Source organism: Ooceraea biroi, chromosome 10 (genome assembly GCF_003672135.1).
Source record: "Ooceraea biroi isolate clonal line C1 chromosome 10, Obir_v5.4, whole genome shotgun sequence".
NCBI lineage: Eukaryota > Metazoa > Arthropoda > Insecta > Hymenoptera > Formicidae > Ooceraea > Ooceraea biroi.
Genome location: NC_039515.1, coordinates 11,578,990 through 11,598,570, shown reverse-complemented (window position 1 = coordinate 11,598,570; position 19,581 = coordinate 11,578,990).

Sequence of the window (19,581 nt, the reverse complement as noted above, 5' to 3'; positions counted from 1 at the left end):
AGGAGAGCTCGCAGGGTGATTCATCTCGGAATGATTGAACGAGACGGGCCCCCTCGTTCGTGTGAAAGGTGCACGCAATTTGGCGCCAACTGTCCGCTTCGTGTATCTAATTAGGGCTTCATAATTTTATTCAACTGTCGTAATCTCGGGATTGTAGATTGCTGTATTCCGCACTGACAGATTTCGGTTTTAATGCTGGTAATCATATCGTTGTTAAGTAATCTCTTTGTCGGTTATAGTTCTCGCGTGGAAATCTGTATGAGACCAGTAAAACGCGAGGCGTTTGACTTACATGTAAAGCCTGTTTCTTTTTATTCAAATTACTCGGTAATTATAGTATTGCTGTACTATAGTTGAATTCGTTTCGCCGTGATTCTATAATATTTAATCGTTATTCTCTCGTTCTGCTAAAACTTGACTTATCGCAGATTCCAATCGCCGATGTAAGAAGAAACAAATACGCAGAGCGATTAATAACACCGCTATCATCATCGCATCGCGTTGCACCCTTTTATCGAAGCGGAGGGCTCGTGCCTCGCGGAAAATTAGATCGGCAAAACGAGCAACGATCAAGGCTCGGCTGCAAGCATACCGAGCGCAGTCAAACGCTCTGTATTTCTTAAAATACGAGACCACGGATTAAACACAAGCGCGATTAATCATTGCTGACCATTAAACTCTCTGTTAAGCCGACGTATTTGAGAGAAGGAAAGAGATACGAAGAAAAGGAGAGGTACAGCGAAAGCGAGAGGAAGAGAAGAAGAAAAGGGACGATTGCGAGCCGGATGTTCCCGTTGCTTTGTTATTAAAATCGGTCGGGCGGAGGTGACGCACCCTGCGCGCCAATTTATTCCGTCAAGGCGAGTGGCCTTGGCTGGTGGTAGACGATGGTGGACGATGTACGCGCGCGAAGATGAAGGTGGTGGTACGATCAAGTCATTCCATTATCTGAATTGAGTGCTGCGCGTGGGTACCTGCAATCAGTTTTCTTTTTGGTCCCAGGCCTCACCTCGTCCCGCCTCGCCCCCTCGTCTCGTCACGCCCTCGAGATCTCGCCGAAATGAGTATACGGAGGAGGCTCGCTCGCTCGAGCGACCGGCACTTATGACGCGCACCGAGAGACTTTTCTCTCCTGACACGCAACGGCTGAGTATACATTTCTGTGCTGTATTCTGCGTGCGCGTCGCCTTTCCTCTCCTCTGTCAAGACACTCGTCTGCTTTCGATGTTCTTTCGCGCCTTTGCCCGCATAATCGGCGGGAGTTACTTTTCTTTCAGTCTTCGCACTTGATTACTCGTCTTCCTCGCCAAGGACTGCAATGATTCACCTTCCAGCAGAAGATTTATCGCGACGCGGGGAAACTTTTACCATCGCAATTAGTATGCAGCTGCGCAACAATTCATGATCGTCACTCCTCAGTTGTTTATTCTCTTCTTTATCTTTCAAATAAATTGGTAAGATAGTAGAGGACAGTGTTCTTATAGGAACGTAATATTTTCTACGTTCAAAGAGGTATGTAAAGTAAGCAGATGTGCCTAAAGAATCAAAGATCATTCGATCAAACACTATGATGAGGGGGAATGGGCTCACCTTGTTGGAGCTTCCACTCTTTGTGTGTGTGTGTTTGAAGCTCGGAAGTGAGCGACAGACATGTGGCGCGACTACTTGGATCGTTGAAAGGACAGGGCTTGATGGGCGAGTGAGAACAGATTGCATAATGCGAATGAGTTTCACAATTTATTACAACAATTCACCAATAAAGAATTATAATATTTACACTGAACACTGAGCCATACACCGTACTGATCGAGCGGAAATTTTCTGATCCGTCCGGACGCTTGCTGCAGAGATCCGCGACAGGAAATTCTTGCGGAGCGAAGATCACTCCACCCTAACGGAAAGGAAATTTTGCTCGTGAATGGCGGATATCTTGTCGCGATGCAGCTGGACGGGCGAGAACGCGAGAGTGATGATCGGCTCAGTTACGCACGTACTTGTGAAGAAAACGGACACACTAACGAATAGTACAAATGTTAACAATAGCCCGTATCGGAGGGCTACGCAAAGATCACAAAGTTTTATGAAACAGCGTCCCAAGACGTATCGGATAAGTCGGAGCAGTGGATTGCAGCGATGTCCCTGCCCGACTGAAGAAAGCTATGAATAGTTACTGGATTGCACCGCAGGTGCTCTTATCGCAATACCGGGAATCGCGACGAAGGACGCGAATTCCTCAAACTGTACGGCGGGGTTCTTCGAAACGCGACCGACCGATAGCTGACCCAATGAGACGCGTGAATGCAGCGGATTCGCGGAATGTTTTCCGACGGGACCACTACCCACGTAGAAATTTCAAAACGGTCCAATACTGGGACTGCACCGTTTGCCATCGTGGCAGTACTGGCCGCCAGTATTGTGCCAGTACAGATTCGACACAGGAGTGTAACGCCATGCCGTACTTAATTGCCAGTACTGATCCGACACTGGCAATAATATATGGACCAGTATTGGGTAAATAACTGCACCAGCATTGGGCATAGAAGTGGACCAATTAATGTATTAATGTATAAATGTATTTTTTATATATACAGGGTGGCCCATTTTAATTTATACAGTCGATTTTTTAAAAAACTAAAAGAGATACGAAAAAATGTTTCAGACAGACATGTCACGATTTCGAGGGGGACATAAGATGATACCATTGGTTTGACCTTGAATAGTCGTTTGAAGGTCACGCGAAGATCACCTTCAATTTCTTAAATTGAAACCCCAACTTTTTATTGCAGATTCTTATTCTCCATCGAAAAGTAAGTAACTTTTGTCTGAAACATTTTTCCGAAAAATGTCATCTTATGTCCTTAAAATGTCCTCAAAACTCATCTTGAAGATCATTTTAAGGACATAAGATGACATTTTTCGGAAAAATGTTTCAGACAAAACTTACTTACTTTTCGATGGAGAATAAGAATCTGCAATAAAAAGTTGGGGTTTCAATTTAAGAAATTGAAGGTGATCTTCGCGTGACCTTCAAACGACTATTCAAGGTCAAACCAATGGTATCATCTTATGTCCCCCTCGAAATCGTGACATGTCTGTCTGAAACATTTTTTCGTATCTCTTTTAGTTTTTTAAAAAATCGACTGTATAAATTAAAATGGGCCACCCTGTATATATAATATGTATTTTGTACTATTTGTATTTGTGACTTAAATATTATAAACAAAGACTAATGCAAACAACATTAGTAAAATCATTTTGTAAATGTCGCGTGAATTAATATCGCGTTTAAAAGAAAAAGATGTTAAATCGGTTTTCCGGATGGTTATTTATACGTGATAACGCAAATGTTTCTAGCGAGAACGTCACGCCTGATCTGGCCATCTATCGGTCGCTGGTGAATCAATATATTGTTATAATCCTATTCTAAAAAAGGCGTGTTAACTTCGTGAAGTTCTTTTTTATCGAATATTGAGGCCTCTTTTCCGCGACGAATTTCGTGTGACTTGAACTTCGTGTTGCGAATGTCAGAATGCATAGTGGCTGTCAGTGCGGTTATATTGACAATTGTATTTATTATATTATTTTTATTTTATTTTTTTTTATTTCTTATTTTATTTATAGCGCGCGCCTGTGTTGCTAGTTATATATTATCGGTATGTAGTCCAATGACTGTTATGTTAAGTTATTCTAAATCAGTTTTTTGTTACGAATTTTGTTATTACCGAGTCCTCAGATAATCTGCCCTGGGCTATGCTCCTCGAAAAGAATCCTCCAACATCATCTTTAAAAAAATGCACACTTCGCCATTCAGTGAATATTGAAAAATAAACTAGCGCGCGCCTGTATTGCTAGTTATATATTATCGGCAATGTATGTAGTCCAATGCTGGGTCAGTGTCGGTTGCCGAAGCATGGCCTGTCTCGCAACCAGTACTGGTCCATGTCTGTATTTTATAATGGCCCGTCACATGGCCCGGTTTTTAATAAGTACTGGGACAAGACTGTCTGCCAACTCTTTGCAGTACTGGCCGCCAGTATTGTGCCAGTACAGATCCGACACTGGAGTGTAACGCCGCTGCCGTACTCTGGGCTACCAATACTAGGCCAATGTTGGGCCAGTTAAACAACCTCGGCAATTTCTACGTGGGTACTTCCGTGAATCGGAATTACTTAATTCTTTTGACGAATTTAACAACAATACCTATATATGTTCACTGGGCGGAACAACGAGAGGAGGAAACGCGACCGCCGCTACGAATATCTCGAGACCTGCTTGTGACCACAAGAAGTTCGTCATGGCAAGAATTTTGACTACTGTTTGTTAACGGACGGACGAGCGAATTGAACCGCTAGATATGAGTCCGTTAACAATTGATGCTGGACCGACGACCTTTTGATTGGTGCTAGATCGACAGATCGTGTTAGACTGTCGATAGCATGATCCATATTAGACCGACGATAGCATGATCTTTGATTCTTTATGCACGTGTCAATTGCATCATTGTTCTCCTAACTCTAATCTCACCTAAAGTCCATTTTAGACTATGCAATATATTGCGCAAGATTTGACACAATTTTTAAAGCAAGAAATATTGCAGAATATTATACACAAATTGCAAGCAAATTGCATGTGTTTCGTAAATTGCGCAAGAAAACGTGCTCTATTCCCGAGCAAGTTTTTGTCTGCTGGCATGCGCCATGTACGTTTCGAGATCTGTTCGTTTTAGCTGCCTGCATTAGTGCAGAAAGAATCTTGAAAAAGAATAAACTTTTGTTACTTGTTTATTTATGATTAGTGCAAAGTTATGGTAATTGTCTTTGTATTATTCGTTTCGTTATATATGTTCTTATATCTTCTATTCTAATAAGTTCTATTCTAATAGGAATTAATAAGCACGCTATTCCTATATAACTGATATGTTCCTCTATGTTTTCAGTTTGTACATATTGTACGTATACAAGTGCATATTGCACAAATCTTGCGTCAAATAAAACGTACAGTATAAAACACAATACAATTCAACGGCAAGCATTCCTTGCAGCAAACAAGTGCATCAAGAAATTGCGACAAATCTAGCGCAATATATTGCATAGTCTAAAACGGACTTTAAATTTATGAAAAATTTTATGTTGTTTCAGAACCAGTAGCTACACATTCGCAATTTTTTAGCAATAAATTAGAAACAAATCAACATGTCTCGATAACATATTGATATCATGTGATCTTTACAGCATCTCTCTCACTGAGCGGCTTTTTCGCGGATGAGCGTGGTATCGTTGCTCCAATCTGCGCTGTCCGCGCTGCTTCATCTCGTTTTTGCCCGAAGGAGTAATAACGCCGGCCGCGAATTACGGGATCATTAGATCCAATTTGGGATTAAAATATTGCCTGCTAATAAGAATCGTGGCGGCTGCTCGCCTCTGCATCCATTCGCATAATTGCATTATTATCCTGCTCCTTTTTAGCGGAGAAACTACCATCCCCGTCCAGCCCTCACTGCTGGGAGGCTAGCCACCACTTTGGCCGCTATGTACGTACTCTCATCTCGTTCTGCCTCATGGTCCTCTCGCCGCGGGAGATTATGCTTTCCAGTGCAACATTTTAAGACACCAATTACCTTTGGCCCGAAATCATGCACCCTTTTTTCTCCACCTCGCCGCCACCGTGCGTGCGTACTTTCTCTTTCCTGTTTTCGGAGTATATTAAAATGCAGCGTGCAGCAGCACATAATGCACTTTTCATACCTGCGGAGGGTAAAAATAAGTAGTGTCCCGTCGAAAAACACCCCGAATCTAGACGCTGCATTCTCATTGGGTCAGCTATCGGTCGGTCGCGTTTCGAAGAACCCCACCGTACAGTTTGAGGAATTCACGTCCTTCGTCGCGATTACCGGTATTGCGATAAGAGCACCTGCGACGCAATCCAGTAACTATTTATAGCTTCCTTCAGTCGGGCAGGGACATTGCTGCATCCACTGCTCGTTGATACGTTTTGGGACGCTGTTTCATAAAACTCTGTAATCTTTGCATAGCCCTTTACCGATTCGGACTATTGTTACCATTTATATTATTCTGTAAGATCTGGAAAGATAGTCGAGACTGACAGGTCGTATAGAGGATCGGAATGAAAACAAGTTGATCACGACAGTAGGAGTATTGGCCGTACAGCCTAAGACTTAGGCGTGTGAACCAGGGATCCCGGAGAGTTCAAATCTAAGGCAGTCTCCTAGTTATTTTTCGCCTCTTACAATTCAGAAGTGGGATAAAATCCGCTACCCCTCGAAGACAGTTGAGATTCATCCGCTACCCCTCGGAGAGGAGGGAGTTGAGAAGCAGCTGGCCGGTAGTGAAGCCTGAACATGGGGATCGGGACGGACTCAGAGGAGTGAACCAACATGGAGATTGGGAAGGACTCAGAGGAGTGAACCAACATGGAGGTTGGGAGGGACTCAGAAGAGTGAACCAAAAATGGAGGTTGGGAGGGACTCAGAAGAGTGAACCAAAAATGTAGGTTGGGAGGGACTCAAGTGGAGTGAACCGACGATTTGGAGACATTCGGGGACGAATGTAATGTCAGGCTGGCCGAGCTGTAAGATCTGGAAAGATAGTCGAGACTGACAGGTCGTATAGAGGATCGGAATGAAAACAAGTTGATCACGACAGTAGGAGTATTGGCCGTACAGCCTAAGACCTAGGCGTGTGAACCAGGGATTCCGGAGAGTTCGAGTTCAAATCTAAGGCAGTCTCCTAGTTATTTTTTGCCTCTTACAATTCAGAAGTGGGATAAAATCCGCTACCCCTCGAAGACAGTTGAGATTCATCCGTTACCCCTCGGAGAGGAGGGAGTTGAGAAGCAGCTGGCCGGTAGTGAAGCCTGAACATGGAGGTCGGGACAGACTCAGAGAAGTGAACCAACATGGAGATTGGGAAGGACTCAGAGGAGTGAACCAACATGGAGGTTGGGAGGGACTCAGAAGAGTGAACCAAAAATGGAGGTTGGGAGGGACTCGGAAGAGTGAACCAAAAATGGATGTTGGGAGAGACTCAGAAGAGTGAACCAAAAATGGAGGTTGGGAGGGACTCAAGTGGAGTGAACCGACGATTTGGAGACATTCGGGGACGAATGTAATGTCAGGCTGGCCGAGCTGTAAGATCTGGAAAGATAGTCGAGACTGACAGGTCGTATAGAGGATCGGAATGAAAACAAGTTGATCACAACAGTAGGAGTATTGGCCGTACAGCCTAAGACCTAGGCGTGTGAACCAGGGATCCCGGAGAGTTCGAGTTCAAATCTAAGGCAGTCTCCTAGTTATTTTTCGCCTCTTACAATTCGTTAGTGTGTCCATTTTCTACGTAAGTGCGTGTGTACTGAGCCGATCACCACTCTCGCATTCGCGCCCGTCCAGCTGCATCGCAGGAGATGCATGTGATATCATCCTTGAATAATAAATATTTTTAGAGAAATGGAATGGAAAAAGATAATATCAATAGTTGATTCATTTGACTAATAGTACTTTTTATCATGGATGATAGTTGATTGGTTAAAATATTATTAATTATATAAAATTGTGCATCTTTCAATCCCGTAAAACGTCAGTGTTTTCGTGACAACAGTGATGACTGCGTGACAAATTTATATACCTACCTTAGCGTACCTACGCGTCCTTCGCTTTAATGATGTATTTACTGACCAATATACCGCAATGTCACACTCTAAATGTCATGTGTGGCTTTTTACAACCAGTAATTTGTCATTTTATGCATTACTCAATTTATATCCATGTAAAATCTTGACAAGATTTAATGACAGTTGCGGTAGTTAAGAAGACAAAGGATGCTACATGGCAAGAATAAAAAATAAAGAATATTATCTATATTATATTTCACATTTATCAATACATTATTTTTTTCTAGACAAATATTATATAAATAATATATTTGGATGTATAAAGTATCTTTTCAATTTCCTGTGTGTATTTAGAAAAATAAAATAATTACTAATTTTATTCAAAACCTGGAATAAGGACTTGGAAAACTAAATGAGAACATCACATATAGTTTATCACGTTATTTTGTAAGTAATGGGTTGCAAGAGAGTAGTCGCTTATCTTAATTGCATCTGTCGACACGCAGACCTATGGTTTAGATTCCTACTTCTGAATTCATCTTTCCAGTTTATTATACCATTAAACTTCACATTGCATGTGTTCTTATCTTTTCGTTGCCAGCATTGTTCAAGCTGCGGTTTAACTGATGATAAAATACTATTTTATTTATTTTACCAGTCACGACAGACAAAGACTCTAACTACGTGACTGCAACAAGAGTAATATCAGAGTAATAACAGAGTGTAGTGTACATAGAAGCCTATTTCAATTTCCGTTCCCGCGTATTGTAATTAGTGCTAATTACCAGTAGAGGCCGAGAATTCTTGTTCACACTGCGGCACACCGCCACCGTAGCAATTTTCCACTTACGGATGTTAATTATCTTGCAAATCGTCAAAGAACAAAACCAACAGAGTCTTACAAATCTCTCCGCTTATATTATATATTAATCATATATGTAAAAACTACATTTTATCTGAACTTCATTACGATCGGTCAATGAAAACAAATTTGCACTCGGCATGTTTATCATTTTAATTAATTCCAAATTAATTCTTCATTACATTCTCTTTCTCTTTTCGTTCGATTACGTCGCATGGTCGAGACGCGTATTTCAGCAGCTACGGAATCCGCGCGATCGTTTCGATGTGGCATGGCGCGATTCGATACCACGCGGCGGTATGCGGCATTCGACGTGCGTTTTTCCGCGGGCAGTGCGGCTCGCGAGATGCCGGCCGTGTCGCGGCGTTCGCGCATGCACGCGAAACCCGCTTTTAATCGGTCCCGTGCTCGCGTCCGCCTGTAATTGGCGGTAATTACGAGCGCGCCAGGGACCGAGAATTCGCGCCTCTCTTGCGCCGCACCGGCACCGGGGGTGCACCGGGTGCATGCCCCGCGATTGGGTAGGCACAGCTAGCCGAATACGGCGAGTGCTCTGCAGCGATTAGCGCCGTCTTCCCCCGCGCGCGCTTTCGTCGCTTGTCACAAAACCTTCTCCGCCCCGCATCGCGCGGCCGTTTCCGTCGAGGCCGTGCCCGGGCACCAGGAATGCGTGCTCCAGGTCGAGGCGGGTACATAAAGTACCCGGTAATGCCTCCCTTTAGCGGAGCGGCGTGCGTTAACGCGCGGCCGCGCCATCGGAATCAGCCGGGGATAATTTGTCGTGCGTGCTCTCGCGAGGAGTCGCGCCAATTTAATCCTTCCCAGCCGCGCGAGGCCGCGATCGAAACCGTACTTGTGTCTCCTATGATTAATGTGTATGCATCGTAAAGTGAGGAAAATAATGGTATTAAGTATATTCGAAATTGCCGCTACAGCAGCAAACGACGAAAGAAAACAGAAGACAATGTCTCGGCCGTTGTTTGAAAATAACTTGTAGGTGCGCAAGTGCGAGCTCGTTCATCTACGGACGTTAGAATCCGTGATGATTCCGAGGTCTCTTTATAGTCCTGCAATGAATACGCGTGTAATAATTAATTCTGCATTGGCGTTATGCGATAAAATAAAGTTTATTCCTCTCAATAAACTCGAGCGACAAGAACAGGACGAGCTGGAAATACGAGATGAGGCATCATGGATGCACCGCCATTTTGTCGCTGCAGTTAGGCTGCAATTACGCTCGCGGTAATTGTGCCTCGGTATTTATATCATTTCGCAGCGGGATTTTCATTGGTGAGCGCGATAATACCAACGCCAACGTGGCGATTAACGTCATCGTTGTAACCGGTCGATTCTAAATTTGCACCGGCGCGACGACCGACATGTTCTTGCGAAGGTTGCAAACTAAGGGAGCGCTTAGGTTAGCCGATTGAAATGGAGTGCTCGGACGGAGTGGACGGAGGCCAATAGGTGTTTAACTTCACCGTACTCAGCTTCCTCTTCAAATAAGCACTTTTAATTGAGATCGGTCATCCTAAGGCTGACCAATAAAATGCCATTTACTGCTTAAATAAATAGACTTGATCACCTCGTGCTTCTCGAATATTTTTTCGTTGATTAATTCGCGCAACTTGAAATATAATATTATTTGGCACGTTGTTGCTGCCGAAGGTAGAATTCGTGCATGTCGACTCGGTCAGCGGTTTACCGGAAGTAGGGCGTTGGTAGATCCCAGGACTTCTTCACGTGTGCTGGACGTCGCGAACGCGCACGGCGGCATCGGGAGCGATATCGGGACGAAAGTTTAAACGTTAAAGCCCGGTCGGTTCCACGACGTTGGAAACCCGAGACCGCCGTGATCTAATCTGCCGGGATTTATCCTCACCAGCCTCCTTTCGGCGCCATAATATCGGCGACGCAGCTGCTGCCGTTTCGGCGATCCTTTCTGGTAGGCGGCGACTTATCTCTACTTTACGACTGACTACGTTCGACGCTTAACGTCGGAGTCCACCCGGTGGTACATTCGAGATAAAATGGTGGTCCGCCGTCCGTGTGGTGGCCATTTTGGGTCTAATTAATTGGTGGGACGTTGCATCGGATACACGCCCGGCCACCTAATGTCCCCGACGGCTCTCTCCTCTCCTTAATGTATTCGGATACCTGCCTGTGCCGCGGCGCCGTCCCCGACATTCGTGTTTAAGGCTTGCATCGATGAGGTTGTAACGTCCGCCATTGAATGCGATACGTTCGGCGGTGACTGCCTTGATAGGCCTTGCACGTTATACGTGTATAGCTTCGAGGATGGGAATCATTAGGCAGACTTTTCATTCCTTAAATATATTGTTGATGAAAATCTAGAATTTTATTTAACACAGATCAGAGCAAGAGATAATTATTAGCAGCTGCAGTAATTAAGGCTATAATTCTTTTCTTCGTAAAATCACTGAAATCGGTTTAACGTGTTTAGAAGCTTCGTAAGATATAAGTTAGTGCTTTAACGACATTTTAATATATTATTTAAAAGATATATTATATTTAATTTTAGATATTATATTTAAAAGATATAAGTTAGTGCTTTAACGACATTTTAATATATTATTTAAAAGATATATTATATTTAATTTTAAATATTATATTTAAAAGATATAAGTTAGTGCTTTAACGACATTTTAATATATTATTTAAAAGATATATTATATTTAATTTTAGATATTATATTTAAAAGATATAAGTTAGTGCTTTAACGACATTTTAATATATTATTGAAAAGATATATTATATTTAATTTTAGATATTATATTTAAAAGATATTCTTTTCGGTGGTAGGGGCTAGTTCAGAAATAACGAAAACGCGCAAATTGCATGTTACAATTGTCGTGAAAGTCCGGCGCATCAGTCAATAATCATAAAAACGCAACTTAATACGCTTCAGCGAGGAAGATTATATACGCATTCGGCTTGGTTACACACACACCGATATGAAAAGCCGGATGGGAACAAAAGGGCCACTCCTCTCACGAGATGGTAATAATCTCCGCATCTCCGCTCGTTTACCGATGCGCGAGCGCGTTAGAACAACGGGGACGCGATCCGATTCCTCCTCTCGTTAAAGTCGCGCCTTGAGCGCGGTTGTTAAGGAGGCAGATCGTAATCTGTGTGGTTCCCGGTGTTCTCCGGTGTTATGACTGCCAACGATGCTGAACGCGGATGATTTTTTTAGGAGGTCTCCTTATATCGAGCACACGTTTTGTGAAATGAGCGTCGCATACGCCATCCATCGCCGGTACAGATGTTCACCTATTATCCGCACTATTTATGTAGGTATGTACACACGTATGTATTCACGTATACAAGGTGTTCTATCTAAACCTCTCTTACGCTTTTGATTCCTCCTCAAATTCCATGGGAAATTTTAAATTCAAAACAGGTTTCACGGGTCTTAGGAAATTTTCAATTGACAATCTTGCCCGCGATTGGACGTTTCGATGATACGATAGACTTCAATATCTATTGAGGCAACGATTCAAATTAATCGAAAGCAGAGTTTCAAGTCTAGTTGAAAGTCAAACTTTTCAATCTACGAGTTAAGTTACAGCGTAAGTTAAGGGGGGAGCCTGCTTTAGAACGCTGAAAATAAGGTATATTTTACGAATTGTTTTTGGAGAAACTATACAGCGGATCATTATAAAACTTTGATGCATTTATTAGTACATGTTTAAAGATAAAAAAATTATTTTTTGATTTGAATGTATCGCTTGTAGAGGTCGTCCTGGAGAAATCTTAGTGCAGCCGCGTCGCCGGCATTGCAAATTGCTGAGCATTCTCCTGCCTCCAAATTTCGTCTAAACTGAAAAATTGAAATATGTTCTCGTTATTTATGACTTCCCATCGTCGATGAACCAAAGAGAGAAGAAAAAAGTTGAAAAGTGCCAAAATGGTGGAGCTTAGAACACAAAAGTACGATTTTTAGGCAAAGTTGTTGAACTTTTTCATGCAAAAATAATTGTTTAACTTAATGTTTTTATGAATATTAAAGGTTCATCGACGATGCCAGCTGCACTAAGATGCCTCCAGGACGACCTCTACAGGCGATATATTCAAATAAAAAAATAATTTTTTTTATCTTTAAACATGTACTAATAAATGCATCAAAGTTTTATAATGATCCGCTGTATAGTTTCTCCAAAAAAATTCGTAAAATTATACCTTATTTTCAACGTTCTAAAGCAGGCTCCCCCCTTAACTCGATAAATCAATTGTCAGCACCACGTCAAATTAAAACGATCAATTCTCCTGACTGATATACTTTTTACAGAGTGTTTATAGTTAAGAGAATACAGTGACCCCGTGTTCTTCCGCGACACCCGGCATACAGAAGGCGCGCGGGAAGGAACCGATATCACCTTTATCCCAGCGAAATGGTAATAGTCTGCTCATCTGCGCATAATGGCCGCACGGCTGCTAGGTGTCGCCGGTGCGTAAGCGCGTACGCCACGGCGGTATCAACGGCGACACGCAAGGACAACGGCAACGACACGGCACCGCCAGGGCGACTCTTTTTCCACTCTTTTAAAGGCCCGACTTGGCCGCGCGCTGGTTAGGAAGGAAGATCGTAATCTGAATGGGCCTCGGTGTTCTCCGGCTTGGCGGGTGCCAGCGGCAGATAGGAATCTCCTCGCAGAGAGAATCGCCCGGGTCTCCGGCGTATATACGCGAAGGCGCAATCCTCGCGGGGATATAGGATAACGTAGGGCCCTACTTAGCTACTAATGCTGTCGCTACCCGCCCTTCCTCGGCGTAAATTATGTCCTCGGGCACCATCGTCCGTTTCGCCCCGGTCGTGCCTCCTCGCCCGCGGGAATATAACACGGCTCTGGGGCTAATCGACTCTCTCCTCTCCTACGTACTTTCTCCTTCTTTCTGTCTCTTTCTCATCTCGACTGCTACTCGAAACAACGACCACTTGCGATGCGACAGGCTTGACTTCTCTCTCGGCCGTGACATCAGTTTTACGACCGACTCTGGCCGGAACTGGTTTCTTCAGAACTGATCCGCGCGACACCAGCTTCAGAGGAGGAACTGCGTTTTGGCGGATCTGGGTCGATGGCTGGACGAGACTCGTGCAGTCGCAATTAGTCTTTGCTCGCCAGTATGCAGGATAATTTGCGAAAACAAGATAGTGACGAGAGCCTGGTTGTCGCTTCCTGAAGTTACTTCAACGCCACGAAATTGCGTCTCGCGATTCGCAGTAGCTTCAGGAAGCGGCACTCCTCCCTAACTGGGATTTCCTTCCAGGATGTACGTACGTATTTTCGTATTCTTACTGTTATCTGTCGCTATCGTTGTAATTTCAAGTTTTTTACCTCGTGCCGTTTTTTATGTCGAGCCTCATTCCAGCCGACTCGAGAGGAATAAATTCCGAATCAAGTCGAGCCGCCAACGGTTTACGGAGCGGGATTTACGGAACGTGGCTTTCGCGATCGAAATGATTTCGGCGTCATCGAGAAAGCTGCTGGAGACAAATCCGCCGATTCCAAGAGAAGTTACGCCGCGGACGCGGCGATATTTGACGAAGATTGAAATAAATATCCGCCGTGTCCATAGTGCTAATTGGCGTCCCGTGTACGTGAGATCTCGCTTGCATGGAAGAATTTGAATGGCAGGCGAGAGCGAGCATAAAGTAAGGGACGTATGATTATTATTCGCGGCGCGAATTTGATTTCGCTCGCGAGGTAACGAGACGGCGTTCAATTTGGTGCGGAAGATGCACGCTAAAGACGCGGGGAACCGAGTCATCATCAGCACGCAGAGAATAACGCGACAATAATTACCTGGCGTTCATCCCATTAATATATTACCTTATAAACGTGCGCCGGCCTCATTAACATACATCTAATAATTGGCCTCGTCCGTTTGGCGAACAAGTTGCTGCGAGAAATACAACGCGCGTTCGGTACCATCGTAATTAAGTCAGTCAAGCGCAACGGAGTAATCGTTGCGAGCACCCGACGGGATGAACTGGAGCGAGGGAAGCGTTTGCGTTATCGTGAGTATCGTTCATAATTAATTTCAGTGTTACGACCAAAGCCTGCTCTCGTATGCGAACACGTTGCACGTCAAGCCGGAATATAAGGAAAAACGGTATACAGCGAAAAAAGTCTCTGAAAGACACCTGAAATTAAAAATGGTAGAATTTAGACTTCGCGTGGGATTTGAGGGTAAAAAGAATCTATTGGGTTGGCCAAAAAGTAATTGCGTTTTCTTCCAATACATGGACATACATGTCTTGAAATGTAACTAACTTCATTCTAAACCGCAAATTCATTATGTAGGTTAACAACTCACAGTTCAAGCTTGTTTTACAAAAAGAAAGTACACGATTTCGTTAACAATTGTTTCTTTGCCGTCGATTTCAAAATGGAAAATCAAAAAGAACATTTTCCTCATATTTTGTTTTATTACTTCCGAAAAGGGAAAAACGCTGTGCAAGCTCATAAAAAGTTATGTCATGTATATGGCGAAGATGCTTTAAAACTGCGGCAGTGTCAAAATTGGTTTACTAAATTTCGATCTGCAGATTTTAATGTGAAAGATGCACCACGCTCAGGAAGGCCAATCGAAATTGATGATAACAAAATAAAGGCACTGATCGATTCGAATCGGCGTTTAACGACACGAGAGATTGCTGAGAATCTTAACATATCGAAATCGAGTGTTGAAAACCATTTAAAACGACTTGGATACATTAGTAAGCTCGATATTTCGGTACCACATGAGCTGAAAGAAATTCATCTCACTAAGCGTATTGACATCTGCGGTTCTCTTTTGAAACGTGAGGAAAATGATCGATTTTTGAAACGCATGATAACAGGCGACGAAAAATCGATCGTCTACAACAACGTCAAACAAAACAGATCGTGGAGCAAGCGCGATGAACCTGCTGAAAGCACTTGAAAAGCAGATATTCACCAAAGAAAGATTATGCTGTCAGTCTGGTGGGACTGTGTATTTTGAGCTGCTTGCAAGGAATCAAACCATTAATTCGGACGTATACTGTCGTCAACTGGATAAATTAAACGATGCCATCAAACAGAAACGTCGAGAATTGGTGAATCGCAAAGGTGTCGTGTTTCACCATGATAACGCTAGACCACGTACAAGTTTGGTCACTCGTGAAAAATTGTTGCAGCTTGGATGGGATGTGTTACCATGATGTTACCACATCCACCATATTCGCCAGACCTGGCACCATCGGATTACCATTTGTTTCGTTCTTTGCAAAACGCCTTGAATGGTAAAACCTTGACTGCTGATGAGGATATGAAATCGTTCTTGGAATTGTTTTTTGCTGAAAAAGATAAGAACTTTTTTGAGCGCGGAATCATGAAGTTGCCTGAAAAATGACAAAAGATAATCAAACAAAATGGACAATATATTGTTTAATAAAGTTTTTGTTTCCCATGAAAAATTCGCCTTTTATTTATATAAAAAAAACGCAATTACTTTTTGGCCAACCCAATACAAGTCTCTCGATCCCAAAGCGTTTGGAAAGTGAACCTATGGTCACCATCACCGAAATTCGCGACACAATGAATGGATATTTAAGTTCGCAGGTTTCATCATTACGTGTCAGTCGACAATGGGGACTCCGATGACCACGGCGACATCCGATCTTTGACTTTCACCGCGTGTAACAGCAGCTTGTCGAAGGAGCTCGTTATCGCCATTTTGGATCCACTCGCGCGGCTACGGCGATGGGAGAGCGCAGGGCGGACGCGGCCGCAGGAGATGATTTGTGGTTTTTCCTTGCAACATACAACGCACGTCTCCTCTCATTCCACCCTCGGACAATTTGTATTTCCGATTTCTAAGGCGGATCGCTCCGGGGCTGCCAGGTGTCGGAAACCGGCCTCGTTGGCCGACTCGCGCGGCCTGTCTTATTGTGTTGGCAGAAACTTTTCAGTTGCCGCGTGGAGCGCTTTTCGATCCCTCGCGTGTTTTCGCACGAAAGTCACAGACGAAGAGGAGTCAGGAAGCTCTGGAGAAGAGCTTAGCGAGAGAAAAGAGGATGTGGGGATTGTGCGTTGCGTGTGAACATCGCGATTGAAGATAAAAATGACACACACAGTACCACACATACGGATCACACGCAAAAGACTTAAATCGAATGTTACGAGATACGAGAATGAAAAAAATACAGCGAAGATAGGCAGATCAGCGATGTGGCAATTGCATTGACCCCGACGATTTTATATACTATAATGTCAATGGAACAGAAACGATTCAATAAAGTCACATAATGACATACCTGGAACGAGAAGCCGATAATTTTTTCGGAACGGAAATAAAATGAGTTTTATAATGTTATTAAATATATATATATGCAAAAGATAAGGTAAAGCGTAATAAAAACTAGGAATTACTGTAACTTTCTCTAATCGAGAATGCAGGAGGGTGACACACATTTACAGGACATTATTTGTCTGTACATAGCATTTACAACATATATCCTTTTCCTTCCAGATATACAAGATATTCCATTTCTCTTTTCGCTATTTAAGTACCATGAGTACTCATAAATGTCGAGTACTCTGGCGACGAACAACGCCACGTAAAGGGCCTGAAGGTAAAGGACAGAAAAGACGCCGCGTGGTACCATCCCTTGAGACTCAAGGCTGGCAAACGCACGTGGATCGCTCTGATGCGTTCGCCATTGTGACGGCCGCAGAATGTCCGCTCGGACAAATCTGACGCATTGTCGATCCCGGCTGGCGCGCATTGTGCAGTCGCCAGCGATGCAGAGGAGACGACCGCAGCAACAACAACGACAACGACGACAATGCGGCGTTACAAACGATCGAGTAGGCGGTAGCCGTGTTTTTCGGCCGCTCATCCCGCGGGCCCCTTTATTGTCGCCCCAAGGGCGCGCTGGGTGCCCTCTCGGTCCCGTCGCGACATCGAGACTGCATCCCGCTGGCACGACACGCGCGTCGTCCCGCCATTCATCCTGCCGTCCTCCCTTTCGTTCCTTTGCTGGAAATATTTGGACAAGTTCGGACACGGTCTCGCAATTGCGATGATCCCGCAAAGGCGTCGCTGTGGGTATTGTACGGAGAAACTTGAAAAATTGCGGCAATTTCGTACACCCTTGTATACGTTCGTGCCTTTCATTTACTATTGCCCTTTTATTTAAAAAAATTAATATAGTTCAGATCTATTTAAATATCGTTTGTACACTCTTCCACATCTCTCCGTTTGAAGTCTCAAGAAAATTTACCGCAGAAAGAAAATTGATAAAAGCAAGGAAAAACTTAATTTCCCAAAATTTTGTTATATGGAGAACAGCGTACGTGTTTACAAAATGGCTGTTGTGCGTTGCACAATTGAATTTCTGGATTATATCGGAATGGGATATACAATGCCCTTGTGCTCGGTCAGGAACCAATTTTTCATCCCGGGCCTCTTGGCTGCCGCGTTATTGCGACCGAATCTGGTATCAAGTGCGAGCGATCGTTGCTTTTTTTCCAGCAGCAGCAAAGCGTAGGACATAAACCCGGTTTTCATCGAAATGGAACATAGGTATCAGTGATGATCCGCGTGCGAGGCGCCAGCTGGCTCATATTGAAACCAACCCCCTCGTCGAACACCACCACCGTGTTCCTCTCTCCCCGAGCCCTCCCGCAACATCCGAAGAACCTAAATCATTTTCAGCCCCTCTCTACCATGTTTCCTACATGTGCTAACTACCCCTCGGGGTACTTCGAGGGCCACACCCTGGCCAGTTAAGCTCCACCTCCTCCCGAAACCGCTTTCTCGCTCGTAAGATCTCCCTTCGCGATTACATCTTCTAATCGATAGCTGTTTGTTCTAATAGCATGGCGTATCTCGTGGTACGATCCATCGACACACCTCCGTGATTTTTCAAATAAGCCATTGTTACCAAACCCTGCGTTCTCTCTATCTTTCTATCTCTCTCTCTCTCTCTCTCTCTCTCTCTCTATCTATCTATCTAGGTGGACCGCGTTTCAATCAAATGGGAAATCTGGCAAGGCAAGTGGAAAATTCTTGGCAACAAAAAAAAGTTGTAGCTGTACAATAAATCACACAATCTTTTAAAAGGTGTACTCGTACATATAGCAACGAAAGAAATTATGTAATTACTATACATATTCGTGCAAACTTTATTTTCTCTCTTCTCGTGGTATTTACAGATTTAACGTAGTTAGGTGATCTTTAACCGAAATCTCATGCTACTCATGTAATGAGAAGTTTTTGGCACAAGCTCCAGTGAGAACAGCGAGCCATAAGCGTGATCAAGCGAATGATCGATTACTCGATCGTGCGTTCGCCATCAACGCAGAGGAGTGACGAAGAAGCGAAAATTCAAGTGGCAAGGAAGAAGCTTCGTGCCAGATGACAGCTGGGAAGATTAATAGCGCGATACGCAATTTTTTCGGGCGATTAGCATCGTTGTGCGACCGAAATACCGCGTTACGTCACGACTTTTTATTAATTGGCAGCGATATATTATTGTGCTGGCACGTGTTGAGCGTGACAGATTGATAAAGATAAAGCGCGACGTATAATACAAGTGCGAATTGTATCGCGTAATCACGTGCGCGCGTGTCGAATAAATAGACAAACGTGATAATTGAATCGATATCAAATTACGTGCCTCGGCCATCACGTGCCTCTTAATTGGTTTCAGAACGTAATTAATACCGCGACATTATTAACATTCCCAAAATTAATTCGTTTGGCACATATATCAAAGATTCTCGCCAGCAGCTGCAATTGTTAATTTTCTTGCTTATCTGTCCTCGAATATTAGCGTCCTGCCACCAAGAACTACGTTCATTCCAGCAGTCTCTTAATCTTAAATATTTTTTTATCAGGATTGCCGATATTCCTATTGTCCTGACGAGGGATGAAAAGAAGGATGGCTCCGGTTCCGCGTAGGAAAGCGAATATTCGAAAGGATCGAGTCATTTAAGCGTAGAAAATGACGTGATAGAATCGTCGGGTGCGTTGTCGGAGCCAAAGTCGAGGTCAAGGCGAAGCCGGGGAGGCAATTACGTAGGATCGAATTGCCTGAA